Source organism: Scyliorhinus torazame, chromosome 5 (assembly GCF_047496885.1).
Source record: "Scyliorhinus torazame isolate Kashiwa2021f chromosome 5, sScyTor2.1, whole genome shotgun sequence".
In the NCBI taxonomy this organism is placed as follows: domain Eukaryota; kingdom Metazoa; phylum Chordata; class Chondrichthyes; order Carcharhiniformes; family Scyliorhinidae; genus Scyliorhinus; species Scyliorhinus torazame.
In genome coordinates this window covers 293,403,116-293,425,004 of record NC_092711.1, presented here as the reverse complement: position 1 = coordinate 293,425,004, position 21,889 = coordinate 293,403,116, and positions in this window count along the sequence as shown.

Sequence of the window (21,889 nt, the reverse complement as noted above, 5' to 3'; positions counted from 1 at the left end):
ACACCGTGCAACCAAGTGATTTATCTCCCTCCTGTAGTCTGATTCGTCGTTGTTCAGGAGACGGCCCACTACAGTCGTACCATCCGCAAACTTATAGATTGAGTTGGAGTTGAATCTTGCCACACAGTCGTGTGTGTATAGGGAGTACAGTAGAGGACTGAGCACAAATCCTTGCGGGGCCCCGGTGTTGAGGACTATTGTGGAGGAGGTACTGTTGCCTATCCTGACAGATTGCAGTCTGTTGGTGAGGAAGTCAAGGATCCAGCTGCACAGGGAGGGGTCAAGTCCAAGATTGCAGGTTCAGGCCGTGAATGAAAATGTTTAGGACCACAGAGGGAGGACATAGATCTGTAGACTTCTGTCTGTTTTGTCATCGAATTTCTGCCTTTTCTGTACTAGCTGACTTAACAGTTCTTTATTTCTGTTTCCAATTCATAAAATGTTTTCCGCAATGATTGCCTTGCTTTCTTTTAGGTGCTTGAGAATACATGCTAGGCTCTCACTATCTGTAGATCACCAGGAGCTACTCCCACAAGAAAAACAAAAGTTATTCACTTTGTGGTTGCGAGATCAGAGACAGGTGTTAAAAATTGCCATGATGGTCAGAACAACCATAATGCTTAATTGAGGCTTAAACTTAAACAATTTGTAAGTAAAGTAGGTGTAAGAGGCTTCATATATTTTTGTCTAATGAGTGGCTGCTCTTATACTGTCCACTCGCATCACTGTTGGGAAAGAAGGACAGAAGAATGAACTGTATTCATCAGCCTCAGGCAGTCAGTGAAGTTTCTGTTGGGTGGAAAGAATTGGCCAACTGGGTAAAATAATCAACAGCGATAGAATGGGAATGTAGCAGTGCCACGTGGGGTTTTATTAATTCAGTTACCAAATAGCCTCAGTAATTCAGTTACCAAATAGCCCAAGTGGTACAGACCAGACTGAATCTGCTGAATTACCATGTTTTAACATGCGCAGGTTATGAGAGTGAAACTGAGCCAGGGTTCCAGATTAAGTTCACGAATCAGTGACCCTTGCTGGAAGAAAATATATGGATACTTGAGAAAGAAAGCACAGAGCTATAATAACACTGCAATGAAGAGACCACATACGGACCATATCGCAACATAGGCAGCATGAACTGGGTCCTCCAGCACATGGAGGAAACTGGGGCAAGGAAATGGAATTTATGTTTTCTCTTTTAGAATCAATGCTGGCAGCTTGCATCCACTTTTTCCAAGTGATACCAAGCAATTATTTAATGAAAGGAATATACAATAGCTGCAACTACCCTATGCTTTAACCTGGAAGCATTTATAAAACTAAACGGTTTCTTTATGCCATAAAATAGGATCTGTCATACAGAAATTGGTTCGGAATTCTCTGCTGCATAGACCAGGTGATAGAAGGATAATAAATCTCTACTGTACAAGGGACACAGGGACTTGCTGTTGTGAACAAGGACACTTTCCACAAGACCTTCTTCAAAGCAGAGGAAGTGTCCAAGATATTCCAGCCTAACACCTGTTGTACAAGGACAAAGAGTGCCATCAGTAACATGTACACACCAACTGCGGCAGGTGTTTTGTTCAACCATCTTCTGTTAATGTTCTCAGAGAAATCAAATAAAAATTTTCCCCACACGTATAAACACTTGGCAACCCACTGTGGTTAGCTATGTTTAGCCCGGTCCAAAGACGTAAATGTACAGTAACTCAGTTTTAGCTCAAGTATATTAGGGCAATAAATACAGAGTAATAGATAGATGGCAGTTAAGTACAAAGCAATAACTCAATTGAACAGTCATGATCATATCATAAACAGCAGTTTGCTGCCAGCTGTTGTTCTTCAAAAGATGGAAAAAAATTATTATAATGAGTTTCAATTGTTATGCGACTGGCACATTATCGTGGTAAGTCACTTACATATTATCATCAGCTTTTTTTCCAGCAGCAGACATACAGAAAATAAATTGAGTAGTAATTTATACGTGGTTTAACAGGAGTTACTGTCTTGAGAATGCAATAAGGGAGGACATTTAGCTTACGGAAAAAAAAGGAGCACAGTTGAACACTTGATTATCGTACCTAAAAACTGTGTGAAGCTTCTTAATTAGCTCAGTTGGTACCTGTACAGATTAACTGAACAATATAAATCTAAATGGTTCAGATTGAATCCCTGATCTGTGCTGAGTTTGTGTGTATTTGCGGAGGGTTGTCCACGGCTGTGGGGGGCAGATGGTGGTCAATGGAGGTATTTCAATACCTTTGGGTTGGGGAGAGAGCGTTCCCATTCTTGATAGATTTCTAGTGTCTTCTGCTGGAAATACGTACGTGTGGAAATGAGGTGGGATCAAAATGATCTTCCGATTAGGCCCATTACTGCCCTCAGGACTCAACTCTGAGGTCAACAACTTTAGATTGTGACCTTTCTCCTCCATCTTAATCCTTTTGTGTTATTATTCCAGACATTTTTTGTGGGAATGCAACCATCCCCTCCCCCACCACCACCCTTACCCTTCTCCCTCACCCCTCTTCCACCCCTCCAGACCATCTGCCTCTTGTTCTTAACTTTGCTGCATCTTTGTTGCAATCTCTCCCAGATCACTGTTTCAGCTGTTCCACCCCTCTACAGTACAATATCCAAAACGTTTTCCCTCTCTAGTTTTGAAGAAGAGTCAAACGGACTCTAAACATTAATTCTGTCTTCTCTCCTTCCCACTGCGGTCAGACCAGCTGGGTTTTTCCAGCATTCTGTGTTTTTGTTTGGGATCAATCAGGCTTGGTTTTCGTGCCAATGTAGCTGCTTGGACCATGAGAGGTAGGAACAGAAGTAGGCCATTCGGCCCATCTGGTCTGCTCCACGATTCAATGAGGTCATGACTGATCTGATATGATAATCCTCAACTCCACCTTATCCCTGTAACCCAAACCGTCGCCGGAGTGTGGCGACGAGGGGATTTTCACAGTAGCTTCTTTGCAGTGTTAATGTAAGCCTACTTGTGACACTAATAAAAGATTAGATTATTACTAAAGAATTCCGCAGATTCACTACCCGCTGAGAGAAGAAATTCTTCTTCATCTCTGCATTAAATGGGCGACCCCTTACTCAGAGATTGTGCCTACTGGTCCTAGATTTAGCAATGGTAACATCTTGACTCACAAATGAAATTGCCTAGTTAGGCAAGGAACTGGTCAGGTGCTTAATGGTTGTAGTGTCATAGTCTGAAAAGAAGCCAATGCTTTTTGCGAGGGAGTAGACTTACCAGAGGAGGTAATAAAATTGACAAAGCAAGAGGGGTGGGGGAATTCAATAGTAAAAGTGGCATATGTGCAAACCAAAGAGAAAAAATCAACAGCTTTCACCTGCCAGAACCTAAAATTGGATTTTCAAACCTGATATAATTCCACAAACTGAACAAAATCAACAATGTGTCACTTTAGCACCTGTAAGACTTTCTGAACAAACATTTTTCTGATAAGAAAATTTAATTAAAATAGAAAAATCACATGACAGGGTGACAATAAAAGGACAGGTGCTCTCTCTCATAATTTAGATGTAGAAACTCTTGTTAATCTACCTGAAATTACCGCTTCCTCTCCCCCCCTCCCCAAAAAAAAGCTTGCAGCTTCAATATTAATTTTAGTGAGGTTTGACTCAGTTGCAGTCCATTTGAAATAATCAATAACATTGATCTGGATCCTCTGCAGCCCCGCCCCAAAATCACATTTGGTGCAGGGGCAGAGAAACCAATTTCACACTGAAATCGGGCCTAGCGTCGGTCCGGTGATTCTTCGGGACCCGAGAATCGGCATGTTCGCGGAGTACTCCGCGCGGCTGGGGGACCATTGCCAGAGGTCCGCCCAGCGATCCTCCGCTCCCGAGCAGCCGTGTTCCCGGCGGCGTGGTTCTAACCAGCTATCGCCATTCGGGAATCTCACGTGGTGGCTGCGGACTCAGTCCGTGTCTGCCCTGGTGGGAGGCCGGGGGATCGGACATCGGGGAGGGCCTTATAGGCAGCCGGGGGACTGATCGGGGCGGCCGGATCTTCAGGCGCGCGGCTGATGGGGGGGGGCTTACATTTTTCATCTGTGTCCGCGGTCCGGGTCCGCCATGGCGCTTGGCGCGGCCGTTGGAGGCCGCCGCCATCCGCATTCGCTGACTCAAAACTGGAAGCTAAAGCTGCATGAATCACTCTTTGTCCCTGCTAGCCCCCTGTAGGTGAGTGAATTAGCTGATCTTTTTTATAGGAATCTTTGGAGTTAAACGCCAGCGATTTTATGCCAGCATGGGGACATAGTCACAAAAGTACACATCAGGATATTTTAATCTACCCGGCAAGGTGGAAAATTGCCCAGGTATGTCCTGCACACAAAATCCAGGACAAATCCAACCTGGCCAATTGCCACCCGACGAGTCTACTCTCAATCATCAGTCAAGCTTTATCCAGAGGGTGGTGACAGTCTGGAAAGCACTGCCTGGGAGAATGGTAGAGGTGGGTTGCCTCACATCCTTTACAAAGTACCTGGGTGAGCATTCAAGGCTATGGGCCAAGTACTGACAAGTGGGATTAGGTAGGCAGATCAGATGTTTTTCATGTGTCGGTGCAGATTCGATGGGCCGAAGGCCTCTTCCGGACTGTATTTTTCTGTGATTCTCTGAAGCGATGGAAGGGGTCATCAACTGTGCTATCAAGCAGCACGTACGTAGCAATAATGTGCTCATTGATGCTCAATCTTTGTTCCGCCAGGGTCACTCAGCTCCTGATTTCATTACAGTCTTGGCTCAAACATGGTCAAAAGAACTGAACTGCAGACATTAAGTGAGAGTCAAGGCAGAATTTGTGTTGTACCCTCAACAACGACGCTAGAGAGTAAAACAGTAAAGAAGGCTTTAATAAGCTAAGAACTAGCCTTGTGCCGAGAGGGGTGCTTACTGGGTGCCGCCTGCAAGGCGGCCCCTTATATACGACTCCCAGGTGGGCGGAGCTGGAGGCGGAGACCCCCAGGGTTCCAAGTCCTTTCTTAAAGGGGACATCACCTTACATGATGATAAGGGTACAGTAATACAATAACTTTTCATCACAATTTATATATATATAGAAAATACAGCACAGAACAATTGAGTACGGCATCATGGAGCCCTAGCAAAACTGGAGTCAATGGGAACAGAGGGAAAAGTCTCCACTAGCTTACCTAGCACAAAGGCTGTGGCTGTTGGAGGTCATAGAAACATAGAAAATAGGAGCATTCGGCCCTTCGAGTCTGCTCCGCCATTCATTATGATCATGGCTGATCATCCAACTCAATAGCCTAATCCCACTTTCCCCCCAATTATCTTAGTCCCAGGACATCACTGCACAGGGTCTTCGGGGTAGTGTCCTGGGCCCAAACATTTCCAGCTGCTCCATCAATGACCTTCCTTCCAACATTTAAAAAAAAAAATTTAAGCACCCAATTCATTTCTTTTTCCAATTAAGGAGCAATTTAGCATGGCCAATTCACCTACCCTTCACATCTTTGGGTTGTGGGGGTGGAACCCACGCAGACACGGGGAGAATGCACAAACTCCAAACAGACAGTGACCCGGGGCTGGGATTGAACCCGGGTCCTCGGTGCCATGAGGCATCAGTGCTAAACACTGTGCCACCATGTCGTGCCACCTTCCTTCCAACATAAGGTCAGATGTGGAGATGTTCACTGATGATTGCGCAATGTTCCGAACCATTTGCGACTTCTCAGATAATGAAGCAGTCCATGTCCAAATGCAGCAAAACCTGGACACTGTGTGGTTTGGGCTGACAAGTGGCAAGTAACATTCACACCATGCAAGTGCCAGGCAATGCCCATCTCCAATAAGAGATAATCAAACCATCACCCCTTGACATTCAATGGCATTATCATCACTGAATCCCCCACTATCAACATCCTGGGGGTTACCATTGACCAGAAACTGAACTGGACTAGCCATATAAATACTGTGTTTACAAGAGTAGGTCAGAGGCTAAGAATCTTGCAGCAAGTAACTCACCTTGTGACACCCCAAAGCCTGTCCACCACCTACAAGGCAAAAGTCAGGAGTGTGATGGAATAATCCCCACTTGCCTGGATGAGTGCAGCTCCAACAACACTCAAGAAGCTTTAAACCATCCAGGACAAAGCAGCCCCGTGTGATTGGCACCCCTCCCACACACATTCACTCACTCTACCACCGACGCACAAGTAGCAGCCGTGTGTGCCATCTACAAGATGCACTTCAGGAACTCACCAAAGGTCCTTAGACAGCACCTTCCAAACCCACGACCACTACCATCTAGACTTGGAAATATATCTTCATTCCTTCACCGCCGCTGGGTCAAAATCCTGGAACTCTCTCCCTGACAGCACAGTGAGTGTACCTACCCACAGATATTGCAGCGGTTCAAGAAGGCTGCTCAACACCACCTTCTCGTGGGCAATAAGGGGTGGTCAACAAATGCTGGCCCAGCCAGCCAAGCGCACATCCTGTAAAAATGAATTTTAAAAACGTGGATCAAGTAGTGACAGTTGGGAGCGGGTAAAAATGTGTCTAGCTGGGCTGTAATTCAAAGCTGTCAAATTAAAAGCTCTAAATTATATCATTTTAAATGCTTCAGCGTCATTTAAATATTTTATGCACCTTCTGCAAAAGTTCAGTTTAAATGATGCAGCACGGTTTTTATGGCTCTGTAAAGGTATATAAAATCAGTCTTTTCCTAAAAATGTCTTGAAAATGATCAGAGCACTGGGAGTAAGTACAACAGAATGGTTTTTAGATTGGACTAATACAAATAACTAAATCAGTATGAAAATCATACATTCAGTGTTGTGTTGGTTTTGAGTGAACTGCCTGGTCTGTGCTAACCATATAAGCGATAATGCCCTACGGCATTATTATGATCCAGGTGGGACAGCCATAACAGAAAACGGACGGAAAACAGCCAGGTTTCTGCTAGCATCTGGCCTCTTGTCTGCTTCCCGTCCACTTGGATTGCTTCCTGTTGGCAGGCCTTGGCTGTATGACTGTATTTTCCTATTGTCCTCGAGTCAGCACCTTTGTTCCACTTCCCAGACCTGGAATTGCCTTTGACTGTTAAATTGTTAAAAACATTGTACAGCATTTTTGCTTTTACGCCTCTGGGAGTTCTGGTGCATCAAAACCTAATCTTTTTATCTGTCACATCCCACCTGAGTGTACTTATTGTTAAAGCCTTTTTTCTAAAAGATGGGAAATATATTCTCTGCAGTTCTATATTAAAATTGAAATTTCAGTCATTGTTGATACAGATTTCAAATAGGATTTTAAATGGAGACCCCTCCTTTGCTAAGTGCAAAGGGAAGGCAGGAGACACGGTTATGATAGCATTGCTTAGATTTAGGCATGGGCTGAATTGTACACTGTAAGAAATATAGCAAATGTTGCATTGGTCTCAGACAATCTGCTTATAGCTGTTCATTAGCATTTCATGTCATCACCATGATGGCTGTGCTTTGATAGAATGACATTTGAGCAATTGTTCCTTTGACCACGGTCTTCAAAGAAAAATATCTAAAATGTGAATTTTTTTCTCCAGTGCTCAGCATTCCTGTAAAAAAAACTGAACCCTGTTGACACTTGAGGCTTATGCAGCCTCAAAAATATCCATTGCAGAACTCATTACTGTTTACCAAGAGATGACAGGCACCTATCTGATTCATTGGCCTATAGAATGACTGTGACTGCACTTCAAATGCATTAACTGTGAAAGGTGGCGGGATACCCCGAGGAACTGGTGAGGTGCGATTTAAATACAAGCTCTTTATTTTCTCCAATCTCAAAGAAACGTGCTCCAAGGAAGCATGGCTTGAAGACTGGTGGTTCCAACACTGCTCTGCAAAGATTATGATGTTCGCTCTTTTGCTTCCGTGATTGATTTGTAGCTTCGAATAAAATTGGGCAATATGTTAGCTGATAGAAAGTGGGCTCATTTTTCTGTCATCTGAATTGATGGCATTTAGTAGGCATCTGTGTATTTACCAGTAATTAACTTACCACAGTCAGGGGTAATTGTCACAATACAGCAGAAGGTTTCAACTCATAGGAGATTAGTCATAGGAAATGCTCATCAATTATTGTCCAGGGTCAATAGTGCTGTCAAGTGACGCTTTCTCAACAACAACTCTTTCAAATGACCGAAGTCAGGCTAACCGGCCTATAATTTCCCGTCTTCTGCCTTCCTCCCTTCTTAAACAGTGGTGTTACATTAGCCACTTTGCAGTCCTCTGGCACCCTTCCTGCCTCCAGTGATTCCTGAAAGATCACCACCAATGCCTCCACAATCTCCTCAGCTATCTCTTTTAGAACTCTGGGGTGTAGTCCATCCGGTCCAGGTGATTTATCCACCTTCAGACCTTTCAGGTTCCCCAGAATCTTCTCCTTAGTGATGGTCACTGCACTTACCTCTGCCCCCTGATTCTCTCGAAACTCTGGCATCCCACTGGTGTCTTCCACCGTGAAGACTGATGCAAAGTAACTATTCAGTTCCTCTGCCATTTCTTTGTTTCCTATTATTACTTCTCCAGCCTCATTTTCCAGTGGTCCAATGTCTATTTTTGCCTCTCTCTAACCTTTCATATATTGAAAAAAAATCTATTCCTCTTCTTTATCTCCACCCCTTATTGCTTTTTTAGTTGTCCTCTGCTCGCTTTTAAAGGACTAGACACCCAGATTAAAAATAAAGGATCCCCCATTTAAGACAGACCCGTAAGAACCATCTCAGAGAATCATTAGTCTTTGGAATTATCTTCCACAGAGAGCAGCGAAGGCTGGGCCATTGAATATTTATAAAGGTAAGAGGTTGATAGATTCTTGACTAATAAGGGAATCAAAGTATATCAGGGTGTGCATTTTAGTGGCATTGAGGTCATAATGGTGGAGCAGGCTGTTGGTGCAAAATAGTCTACACTTGCTCCTAATTTGTATGTGTGTCTGTATAATCTTCTCCAATGGTGGAGCAGGCTCAAGAGCTGAATGGCACACTCCTGTTGCTATTTCTTGTGATCTTGTTGGAGGCCAATCATCTCAGCTCCAAGACATTACTGCAAGAGTTCCTCAGCAGAGAGCACTATCTTCAGATACTTCATCAAGATCTTCTCTGCAACATATAGTTAAAGGTGGGGATGCTTTTTATGCACGGACATATTGGATACCCAAGTAGTTCATGCCCACATGCAGCGAGACCTGCACAATAATTTGGGTTTGGATTAAGCAGTGGCAACTAACATTCATGCAACACAAGTGCCAGACAGTGACCATCTCCAACAAGAAAGAATCTAACATCTGCTCTGGACATTCAGTAATATTACCATTGCTTAATCTCCATCTAACATCCAAGGGCATTACCATCCTTGAATCACACACTAATATAATGCTGAGGATTACCATTAACCAAAAACTGGATCGGCCGTATAAATAGTGTGTGACTACAAGAGCAGGTCAAATATTAGCAACTCCGTGGCAAGTAATTCACTTCCTTAATCACCAAAGGCTGTCCATTATTGACAAGGCACAGGCCAGGCGTATAATGGAACATTCCCCACTAGTCTGGGTGAGTACAGCTCCAACACTCAAGAGGCTTGACACCATCCAAGACAAAGTAGCTTGCCTTTTCAGCACCGTGCCCACCCTGTCTCCGACACTGACACACACTGGCAGCAGAGGCACTGGGTCAAATTCCAGAAACTTCTTCTCCACTGTGGGTGTCTCTTCTACACCACATGAACTACAAATTTCACCACCAGCTCTTCTGATGCAATTCAGGTTGAACAATAAATGCTGGCCTTGCCTGCAATGCTCACAACCCTTGAAAGAATCAAAAGATAATGGCAAAAAATAATAACAGCAATGAAAAACTTGAGTTTAAGTTATGATGGGAAGCAGACCAAAAAGAATAGAGTAGTAATAATTATATGTTGTTTGACTACAATGTGAATGTCTGCTAATATCTATCCTGGTCTTTTATAAAGTTGCAGAATCATTATTATTTTAAAAACAAGATCATTTTGTTCCTTATAACTAACTAACATGTACTTTTGTAACATCTTATCATTTCTCTCAGAAAAAACACAAAGTGTTTCATATATGTTGAATTGCTTTGAAAATGCAGTTGCTGTTAAATAGATGAGTTTCTACCTTAATTTAAATTTCATGTTAGTTCTACCCAGTCATTTCCTTACCAAGGAAGCGCCTTGGATTGCCACCTTGCTGAATGTTCTGTTGATTCCGAGAGCAATGCCGTCGGGAGTCTTAAACTCCTGGCAGGGTTACCCATGCCGGTAAGGTCGGAGGGGAGAAACCAGATAAAGCGCAATCCAAAACGTGTCAACAGCGGATTAGGCGGAAGATCAGTACGGTATCAATGGCTGCGATGGCAGATGAAGGCTGCAGCCGGAGGGAGATCCCCAGTCATTGCCACTGGAACTAGACCTACCCTCTGTCAAGAACCATGTGTCGGCTGTTGTACAACAGCATACCCATGTTAAAAGATGTCCCGCACCAGGCGTCCACCTAGAGGAAGCCAACACAACTCCCATACAGAAAAGCTCTGCAGCGATTGGCGAGAGGTGACAGGTGTCATGATATTCAGGTAAACATCATGGTGCAAACATACATACATACTGATGGACAGATCAATGGACCAATCAATACACACACAACACCACAGCCAATCACAGGCAAGAGCATACACACTATAAAACGGGGAACACGACACTTCCTGCTGATTCCAGCAGGAGACAGCTCAGGGCACAGAGCTCACAGCAAGCCACTCAGACCATCCACCATGTGCTGAGTGCCACTCCAAGATAGTGTTAGGGATAGGTCCACAGATTCAAGGGTAATGAACGAACCACAGTAACCAGTTTACCATTGTAAATATTGTTAGTAATAAAACTGAGTTGTACCATCCGCAACCGTGTTGGTTCGTCTGTGTAGCAGAGCACCCAACACGACAACAGGCACAAGGCTGTGAGGTCTGGAAGTCCCTAGCTTTGGACCGGCAAATATGCGGTAGAGTTTAATTCAGTAGTCTCCCTCTTGGAATAGCAACAGGAGAACTTTTCAACTTTCTTCGTGGCTGAGCTGCCCTCTTCAGGATCCACTCTGCTCACCCCACATGGGGAAAGGGCTCGAAAAGCTGCCTCAAAAACAGTCTGTTCCATCCTCAACTTGACTGGAAAACTGCAACCTGCAGGTTCATCTACCCGCGCTCAGAAAATCAAAGTTCAAATCAATTTCTGGAATCCACAAACCCTCATGGATAATGAGCAAAACAATTGATTGGAACGGAGAACTGCCTTTGTTGCCTGTGGACACAGGCTCTTCAACACTGACGCTGCTATCCTGCAAAAGACCTGAAGAGCAGGTGAAGGGCAGCTGAGGGACGATGGCAATGATGACACCTTCTTTTGGAGAAGAAAACCCAAGGATCAGCCCTGGACGCATTAAATTGTTTTGCATCAAGACAAACTCATTAACTGAATCGCTTCGTGAGCCTCCATCTACAATTTGCCAAGGACTAGCATGAGTGCCCATGCCCCAACCCTTGATGCTAATGATGAGTCCAAAGAAGGCATCTTCCACCCAGGACACCGTACTCTCCAACATTCCCAATGAAGATAAGATCATCCTCCTTGGGGACTTCAAAGCCAGGGTTGGAAAGGATTCCCAAGTCTGAGAAGGAACCATTGGAAAGGAATGAGTTGGGAATTGCAACTCCGAAAGGGTTCTCCTGCTCACCAAATGCGTGGAATATCAGCTTGTCATCACGAACACACTATTCTGCCAAAAGGGCTAGTTCAAGAAATCCTGGAGACATCCATGATCAAAGCCCGGTACATGATCAACTTTGTCATCTTCTGATGCGGAGACCAAAAGGATGCCCTCATCACTCAAATGATACCAGTGTAGATGACTGCTGGAAGGTCACAGGTTCATCCACTCCTCTATGTCAGTGTTTTTCAGACCTTTGAGCCCGGGACCCATTCTTTGGGACTCATGCCGGCCAACCTTCGCGACCCACCATTTCCACTTACATTTAATATGATAGGTGAGCCTGCTTGGTCTTCACGATCCCACTTGCTTTGTTACATTTCTGATAATGACTTCAGCTGATGATTCAAGATCTCACTGCGTCCATTGAAAAAATAAAGAGGTCTGTGACATTTTGAGGGTTTTAAACTTTCATTTGCCAGTACTTCCCTATATATGACACACATGAACTTTGAATCCTGATTTGCATTGGCACAATTAATAACCCGTACCTCAAGTAATCATGTTTATTGTGCTGCTTTGTTCCTGTTTTCAGCTTCTTCTTCATGGGTTGTTCGCCAGAGCTCTGGAGCTCACACCAGCACTGCGGACAGCTGCAAAATGGAGGAATCTCTCTCGTGCCCAGAACATGTGATGTCAGTGTGGCCTGCTGTCTGCTGCCGCTCCAGGCAGGAAGACCCCAGCGATTAAAAAGAAATCTGCTGCTTGGTCAGCGTGCTGACGTCAGGAGGAGGCATTCTACCCCGCTGTGCTCCAGGCCTGCGCACTGCTGAGGGGGAATGTGTGCGTGGAATGGCTGGCTTTCTGAAAACCGGTTGCGGCCAGCACTTTTAAAAGCCGGTCGCGCCATTGGCCACTTCTTCCCATGATCGGGAACGGCAACGCATGGCCCCGTGACTCCCCCCGATACCCGACCGTGACCCACCCACAGGTCGCGACCTTGGGTTTGAAAATGACTGCCGGAAGCATTGGAAGATGATGAAACAGCCGAGAAAAACGATTAATGTTGAGCGTCTTCAAGAGCCAAACATGCTATGAACATCCAACAATGTCTTCCCCGAAATCTCCAACGTGTTCATTCTAATGGAGTGGAGGAAAACTGGAAAGAGCTGAAGACAGCCATCATCTCAGGCTGTGAAGAAACCATCGGCTACAAGACCAGGAAACATCCAAGACTAGTTCGATGAGAACGACCACACCATCCAAGACTTCATTGACAAGAGGAAAACTCTCTGCGCCTGGCAAAATGACATAACTAGCAAGGTAAAGAGGAGAGTTCATCAAGTAGCCAAGGAGGAGGTACAAAGAAGAACCAGAGACATCAAGAACTAATGGTGGTCTGAGAAAGCTAAGAAGCTGCAACTCCTCATCAACAAGCATGACACTCGGGGCGTTTTTGGTGCTAGCAAGGCAATACATGAACCCAACACCTTAGGCCTCAAACTGGTGGGGAGTAAGACCAGAAAACATCAACTTTGATGGAGAGAAAACTTGAAAGAACTCCTAAACCGTGATACAGTCATAGTTGAGGACGTGTTTGAGGAAATCTCCCAGCTCCCCATCAAGATGATCTTGGACAAAGTTGAAGCTGCTATTAAACACACGAAGAAACACGTAATAGTGGACGGGATTCCAGCGGAGATTTTCAAACTTGGAGAAGAGATTACTCGTCATCTCCCATCAGCTGTTCCTGAAACTCTAGGCCAGAGAAGAAATTCCTGCCGATATCAGGGATGCCATCATTGCCACCATCTTCAAGAAAGGAGTCAAAGTGGACTGTTGAAACAACTGAGGATTATCCCTACTCTCCATTGCCGGGCAGATCATTGCCTGAATACTCCCTAGCCGCTTTCTCCCAATCTCTGAAGAAATCCTTCCAGAAAGCCAGTGTGGCTTTCGACCAAACCATGGAATATGCGGCCATGATTATCACCGCTAGGCAACTTCAAGAGAAATGCCAGGAGCAGCACCAACCACTCTACATGGCCTTCATCGATCTGACTAAGGCTTTTGACTCAGTCAATCAAGGGGTGCTATGGAAGACCCTGTCAAATGCTGGTTGTTCAGAGAAATTAATCAACAGCCTCCGACTCCTCCATGACAAGATATCGACGCCAGTCCTCACCAACGGAAATAAGACAGAAACCTTACAGGTCCAGGCTGGAGTCAAGCATCATCCCCACCCTTTTCTCCATCGCCACCATCCTTCACCTTGTCAAGAACAAGCTTCCTAGTGGATTGGACATAATCTACAGGATGGATGGAAAACCTTTCATCCTCAACCAGTTGAAATCCAAGAAGAAAGCGACACTGACATCGCTTGTGGAACTTGATTATGTGGATGACATCGTCATTTCTATTCTCTCAGAAGAGAATCTTGACACCTTCACGAAGCATACCAAAAAATCGGCCTCAGGCTCAACAGGTCTCAAGTCTTTTACCAACCTGTCTCGGGGCAAGATCCAGTCCCTCCCTCCATCAAGATCAATGCAGAAACCTGTGGTGATACACCACTGTACTTCCCTAGCATTGTACATAGTTATATAATAGTTGTGTGTAACATCGCCCTGTAATCCTGTGTATTGTACTGTGTATTGTACTGTAGCTATGTAGAGGTTCGGTCACCTATATGTAACCCGACCTGGCCACTGAGAGCTCCGCCTTGGCCACTCCCCCGGGAGTTAGGTATAAGACCCAGCTTCTGAGACCTGACCCATTTTGTCTGGGGTCGTCTGTGTCGGGTAAGCTTCCTATGTAGTGTATTAAAGCCTTGGTTAAAGGCCCACATGTCTTTGTGGTTCTTGACGCTTAGTGCATCAAAACCCTACAAAACATAATAATAATCTTTATTATTGTCACAAGCAGGCTTACATTAACACTGCAATGAAGTTATGGTGAAAATCCCCTGGTCGCCACATTCTGCCGCCTGTTCGGGTACATTGAGGGAGAATTCAGAATGTCCAAATTACCTAAAAGCACGTCTTTCAAGGGGGCTAACGCCCTTGCTTTCGGTTCCCTAATTGCCCGCCGGAGAATCCTGCTCGGCTGGCGATTGGCAGCACCACCCAAAGCTGCAGACTGGCTTGCTGACCTCTCGGAATTTCTCCACCATCCGAGGGTCGGAGGAAGGCTTCCTGGATACTTGGGGGCAGTTTGTCGGCCTGTTCCAAAACCTGTTTGAGGCCAGCAGCAAAGATTAAGCTAACGGGGAAAAAATAAAGATAGATGGGGAAACCAAAGGACTGCGCAACCCGAGCGGGGGCCGGGGGGGGGGGGGGGGGGTCCAATTAAGGGGCAATTTAGCGTGTTCAATCCACCTAGCCTGCACATCTTTGGGTTGAGGGGGCGAAACCTACGCAAACACAGGGAGAATGTGCAAACTCCACACGGACAGTGACCCAGCGCCGGGATCGAACCTGGGACTTCGGCATCATGAGACTGCAGTGCTACCACTGTGCCACCGCGCTGCCCTAACTATTTATAAATATGAGAAAAGTCAATAAAAAGAGTTTTTTTTAAAAAGCATGTCTTTCAGGACTTGTGGGAGGAAACTGGAGCACCCGGAGGAAACCTACGCAGACATAGGGAGGACGTGCAGACTCTGCACAGACAGTGACCCAAGCCGAGAATCGAGCCTTGGACCCTGGCGCTGTGAAGCAACAGTGCTTGCCACTGTGCTACTGACATGGAACATTTTACATACCTGGGGATCCACCTCTCATCTAAGGCCGATTTCAATGTGGAAATCCAACATTGTACCAATCTGTGAGCGCCTCCTTCGAACACCCAAGGACGAGAGTCTTTGACGACCTCAACATCTGTGCTGACACAAATATCCTTGTCTAAAAGGCAGACATCCTCCCAACTCTTCTATGCGGCTCAGAAACTCAACTATGTACAGATGCCACCTAAAGTCCCTGGAGAGTTACCATCAACGCTGTCTGAGACAGATTCTCCACATCAGCTGGGAGGACAGGCGTACTGACATCAGTGTCTTTGAAGCAGTCAAGAGCACCAACATCGAGGCCATGATCATTCAAAACTAACTCCACTGTGTCGGCCAAGTGTTTAGGATGTCAGTATACCGACTGCCAAAGAAAATCTTCTTCACCCACCTCAAAGAAGGCTCCCGAACAAGAGGGGGGAGAAAGGAAGCACTTCAAAGACATTCGGAAGGCTTACCTCATAGACGTCAACGCCTGGGAGAGCCTTTCTCAGAAAGAACCTCCTTTGGGAGGATGGATGAGCAGGAGATAACATGAAGGGTGGGGAAACTGGCACGTGCGGGAGAGAGCCAGTGTATAAAGCTATGTAAATATACCATTTTGCCATGTATATATCTTGCTCAGTGTGATTTCGTTACGGGGGGGGGGGGGGGGGGGGGTTATTGTTTGTAAGGGGAAAAAATTGTGTTGTTAAAAAACTTTAATAAATATATTTTTTTTTAAAAAGAAAGAACCTCCTGATTGAAGGGACACAATTCTTCAGTGACATCTGAGGCAAGAGGAAGCTCAAAAAAGGAATACAAGCGACCTAGAGTCGAAAGATTGATTCCACCTCCCGGGTCACCTGCCCAGTATGCAGTCCAAAAGATGTCGCTCTAGGATCAGCTCATCAGCATCGGGCAAGGACCATAGAACCCATGACCAGTGACACAGAGTTTCTCAGGTAGACAATCATACTCGTTAACAAGCAGAAGGAGGAGAATTTGCTTTGTATTCTTTTATGTGACATGCAGCATTAAAAGCCAACAGGTAATTTATTTGCAGCACTCTGGCAATGATAATTCTAAACTGAGATGAAGTATGACATTCTGTAATCTGAGGCGAGAGATTTTTCTCCTGACTTCTTCGAACAGCGAATTTGCTTGGTGCCCTTTTGCAACATTACCACGGTCAGGAATTTATTCTTTGGGTAAAATTGTATCCTTGCCACAGCGTATCATTTCTTCCACTAGCAATAAAATGTAGCCATTAGAGTATTTTTTTTTTTTAAACGCTGATTATCGGAGAAATTAGATTTCTAAAATGGTTCCTTAAATTTGCACCTATTCTGAATCAGGTAGCCATGATTCAACTATGCAGATTATCCATTCACTCCACCTGGTTTACATCAACAGAACGTCTGATTAAGTCTCGAGTCGGCTGTCGGATTAAGTGTTAGCAAGTACAATGGGCACCCAATTTCCGGGAATGAATTAGGGAGGTGATAGACTTTGTTTACATTGCACCTCTGGCTGGTGAATCAACGACCAACAACAACTTCCATTAACGTAGCACCTTTAATGTAGCAAAATGTCCCAAGGTGCATTACTGAGCAAAATGAAACAGGTTTATAAAGTTGTACATTATACAGCAAGCATGCTTTCACAAAGGCAATGCCTCTTTCAGGGAAGGCTTTGCCATCAGATTTTTAAATAAAATTGCAACCTGAATTTGTGTCCACCCGGTAGTAGCCACTGTAAAACTGGCCAGCTCACCTTGGTGCATTTCCCCACAAAAGGAGTGAAACAAACGGTCCTACGAGCAATTGATACAGGTAAAATCCCTGCATATAACATGTATTTTGAGCCAAGTGTAATTTTCCGAACATTCCCAAGTCATGACTGACCAAATAAAGTAAAACCGCCATAGTCCCAGGTGACCACAGGCTGCTTTCCTCTTCAGAGGGGGAAAGCTGACTGGCGGTGATATTTTAAAATGTTCATTTATGGGATGTTGGTGTCACTAGTTAGGCCAGCATTTATTGCCCAACCGTAGTTGCCCTTCAGAAGGTGGTGGCGAGATGTCTTCTTGAACCGCTTCAGTCCCTGAGGTGCAGATACACCCATAATGCTGTCAGGGAGGTAGTTCCAGGATTTTGACCAAGCGACAGTGAAGGAACAGTGATATAGTTCCAAGTTCGGTGTTGAGTGACTTAGAAGGGAACCTCCAGGTGGTGGGGGTTCCCAGGTATCTGCTAGATGGTAGTGGGTTTGGAAGGTGCTGCCTAGGGAACCTTGGCCAGTTACTGCAGTGCATCTTGTAAATGGTACACACTGCTGCCACTGTTTGTCGGTGGTGGAGGGATTGAATGTTTGTGGAAGGGATGGCAACCAAGCGGGCTGCTTTGTCCTGGATGATGTTGAGCTTCTTCAGTGTTGTTGGAGCTGCACTTATCCAGGTAAGTGGTGAGTATTTCATTACACTCCTGACTTGTGCCTTGTAGATGGTGGACAGGCTTTGAGGGGGTCAGGAGGCGAGTTACTCACAATAGTATTCCTAGCATTTCACCTGCTCTGGTAGCCACAATATTAATATAGCAAGTCCAGTTCAGTTTCTGATCAATGGAACCCCCAGGATGTTAATTGTGGGGGATTCAGCGATGGTAATGCCATTAAATGTCAAGGGAAATGATTAGGTCCTCTCTTGTAGTAGATGGTTATTGCTCAGTACTTTTGTGGCGCAAATGTAACTTGCCTCGTCAGCCCAAGCCTGGTTATTGTTCAGGTTTTGCTGTATTTGGACATGGACTGCTTCATTATCTGAGGAGCCGCAAATGCTGTAGTTATCTGCAAATATCCCCACACTGACCTTATGATGGAAGGCAGGTCATTGATGAAGCAGCTGAAGATGGTTGGGCCTAGGACACTACCCTGAGGAACTCTTGCAGTGATGTCCTGGAGCTGAGATGATGAACCTCCAACCACTCTTTGTGCTAGGTATGATTTCAACCAGCGGAGAGATTTCCCCGATTCCCATTGACTCCTTGATGCCATACTCGGTCAAATGCTGCCTTGATGTCAAGGACAGTCACTGTCACCTCACCTCTGGCATTCAGCTCTTTTGTCCAGGCTTTTAACCCAAGCATCACTTCACCTCAGGCGAGGGGCAAGACCTCCTGGATAACCTCAGCCGGTGCGGAAATTGAACCTGCGCAGTTGGCCTTTCTCTGCATCACAGACCAGATGTCCAACCAACGGAACAAAACCAGTAATAGGACAGAGAATGTAGAGGAAAATCTGATTAAGGCATTGAAGTTCAAAGTATTGGCGAAAAGGAAAATCAGGAATAGGAGGGCACAACCTCCAAAGGTCAAGGGTATTTTTGTGTTTTTTTAAATATGGTTTTCAAGGGGGGCATGGTAGCACAGTTGCTTCACAGCTCCAGGGTCCCAGGTTTGATTACCAGCTTGGGTCACTGTCTGTGCGGAGTTTGCACATCCTCCCCGTGTGTGCGCGGGTTTCCTCCGGGTGCTCCGGTTTCCTCCCACAGTCCAAAGATGTGCAGGTTAGGTGGATTGGCCATGCTGAATTGTCCCGAAGTGTCCAAAAAGGTTGGGAGGGATTACAGGGATAGGGTGGAGGTGCAGGCTTAGGTAAGGTGCTCCTTCCAAGGGCTGGCAGACTCAATGGGCCGAATGACCTTCTTCTGCACTGTTAATTCTACGATAATTCTATGATTCAAGGTATGGATGGCCCCAGAACATCTCCAGAAGAGCTTTTATAAAGGAAAATATATAAAGGATATAGGAAAAATGCAGGAAAACGCTGTACAGACCACTGGCATGGGTGTGACAGCTGGTTGATCCTATGTTTTTAGATTGGAACTGACCAGGTTAGATGTAGATATGAAAAGTAAAAGTATCAAGAGAGTGTAAAAATATAATTGCTACCATTGAAACATCTACAAAGGGAAGGGGAAGCAATCAAGCCAAAGGATCATTAAAATATATTTCAGCCAGCCCAACCACCATTTCATTCCCAATAACCGGAGGTTATTGTATTAATATCTTTTTTAAAATAAGTATTGAAATCATACAGTTTGTGTGTTGTAATTGATTCCATGATCTTTTCAATCAGGGGATTGTTTCAATTTCTGACATCCAAGGCTTGCGTAACACTGCACTCTCCAGCTCTTTAATAAAGTAGTTCTGTTAGTTCCTGGAATGCACAGTGCTCTCCTCTGCAGGTCACCTGGGTGGACTACGATTCCCACAATGCATATTTCCCAGTGATAAACAGCATTCTGGGAGTTGTGGGCCAAGACTGCACCACTCTCCAGCAGTATTGGCAGGCATGTAGGGGTACGAATAGAAAACTGTGACTCACTGTCAATGTCTAGTCTTCCTAGCAATCTGTTGTTTTAAGGACATCGTAATTTTCTGATTCACGCCAATTTTTTCTCTCTCACATAAAGCCATCTGGTCATTGGCAAATAAAAATGGCCAGAGGGTGGAGAAGAAGAAGAAGGAAACATTTCCTTGAACCCCTCCAATCTTATTTCAGAGCATTCCCGGTAAGACCACATAAGCCATAAACCTCTAAGGGTTGGAGTCTAAAATGTTGTACCGGACTCCCTTTCGGTAACCTCTCCTACACCATTCACACAAAGAACAGAAATTAATTAATCAGCAGCACCCATTTAAAGGCAGAAAAATGTTGTTTTGAAAAAAAAAAAAATTTGAAGTACCCAATTCATATTTTCCAATTAAGGGGGAATTTAGCATAGCCAATCCACCTAGCCTGCACATCTTTGGGTTGTGGGGGCGAAACCCACGCAAACACGGGGAGAATGTGCAAACTCCACACGGACAGTGACCCAGAGCCGGGATCGAACCTGGGACCTCGGCGGCGTGAGGCAGCAGGGCTAACCCACTGCACCGCCCGTGCTGCTCAAAAAGGCAGTTGGCTCTTTAATGCAGAATACGGGCAGCACGGTAGCCTTGTGGATAGCACAATTGCTTCACAGCTCCAGGGTCCCAGGTTCGATTCCGGCTTGGGTCACTGTCTGTGCGGAGTCTGCAGATCCTCCCCGTGTGTGCATGGGTTTCCTCCGGGTGCTCCGGTTTCCTCCCACAATCCAAAGATGTGCAGGTTAGGTGGATTGGCCATGATAAATTGCCCTTAGTGTCCAAAATTGCCCTTGGTGTTGGGTGGGGTTACTGGGTTGTGGGGTTACTGGGTTATGGGGATAGGGTGGCAGTGTTGACCTTGGGCAGGGTGCTCTTTCCAGGAGCCGGTGCAGACTCGATGGGCCGAATGGCCTCCTTCTGCACCGTAAATTCTATGATAATCTATGAAACACTTTGTTCATTCTTCCTTGAATTCTTCTGAACAATACCCTGGTCTCTGTTCACTTAACTCAAGACTTCGTGGACACTTCTCTAGTTTACTTAACTAGCTGTTCTTCAGATCTCTGTACTTGTTTTCTTAACCATTATTCCATGGTATGGCTTTTCTTCTTTCAAAGCGGAGATGTTCCCTTCAAAACAAACTGTTTCTAGCAGAGTTGAGAGTTCCCTTCTCTCTCACGCCCCATCTCTACAAATTAGCTAACTAAAACTTAAAAAACTTCCCTATCTTACAAGACCTGTTGCTAAGCTTACATCTGATGACCAATTTATTCTTCACGCTGTAGCTCTCTCAAAGCGCAATAGAAACAGTTATAACTTAATCAAACCGTACACATACCTTTGTCCAGCATGAATCTAACTATAAAGTTTTACCCTTCCAGGCACAGAAATATTATATTTAACCCACTTAAAACCTTACCTTATTTCTAATGTTTACTAATACAAATATAAATCCGTTAAAACTATCTTTGTTTTCCGAACACACAACACAGCAAAGGGAGGTTTCCTATCATAAACTTTTGAATTACATTTTGAACATTCATCATCACACAAAGACTCGGTTGTGACTGAAGAGAGTCAATGTCCAAGCAATGCATCAAAGCACAAATCCGACTTCAGGTCTGGCTAGAGTTGCCAACTGTGATCATGTGCATTCCAGCTATTAGTTGGCCAACAAACCCATTCTTGTGACATACTGCCTTCCTATGACAATCAGAAAGCAGAAAGAAATTACCATCCTGTGATCTTTCTCCAGAGTTGCAAACAGCAGGATCCTGGAGATTGATCTTCAATTCTTGGAGACTCCAGGAGGGTTGGCAACTCCAGGTCTGGCACAAAGAATACCATGAAAATAAAATTCTCTACAAACACCATGAGTAAAGACACTTAATGGTTTAAACTATACAAAATTATCAATAACTGAATGTTCGATTCCAGTTGAGAATGAGCTGCC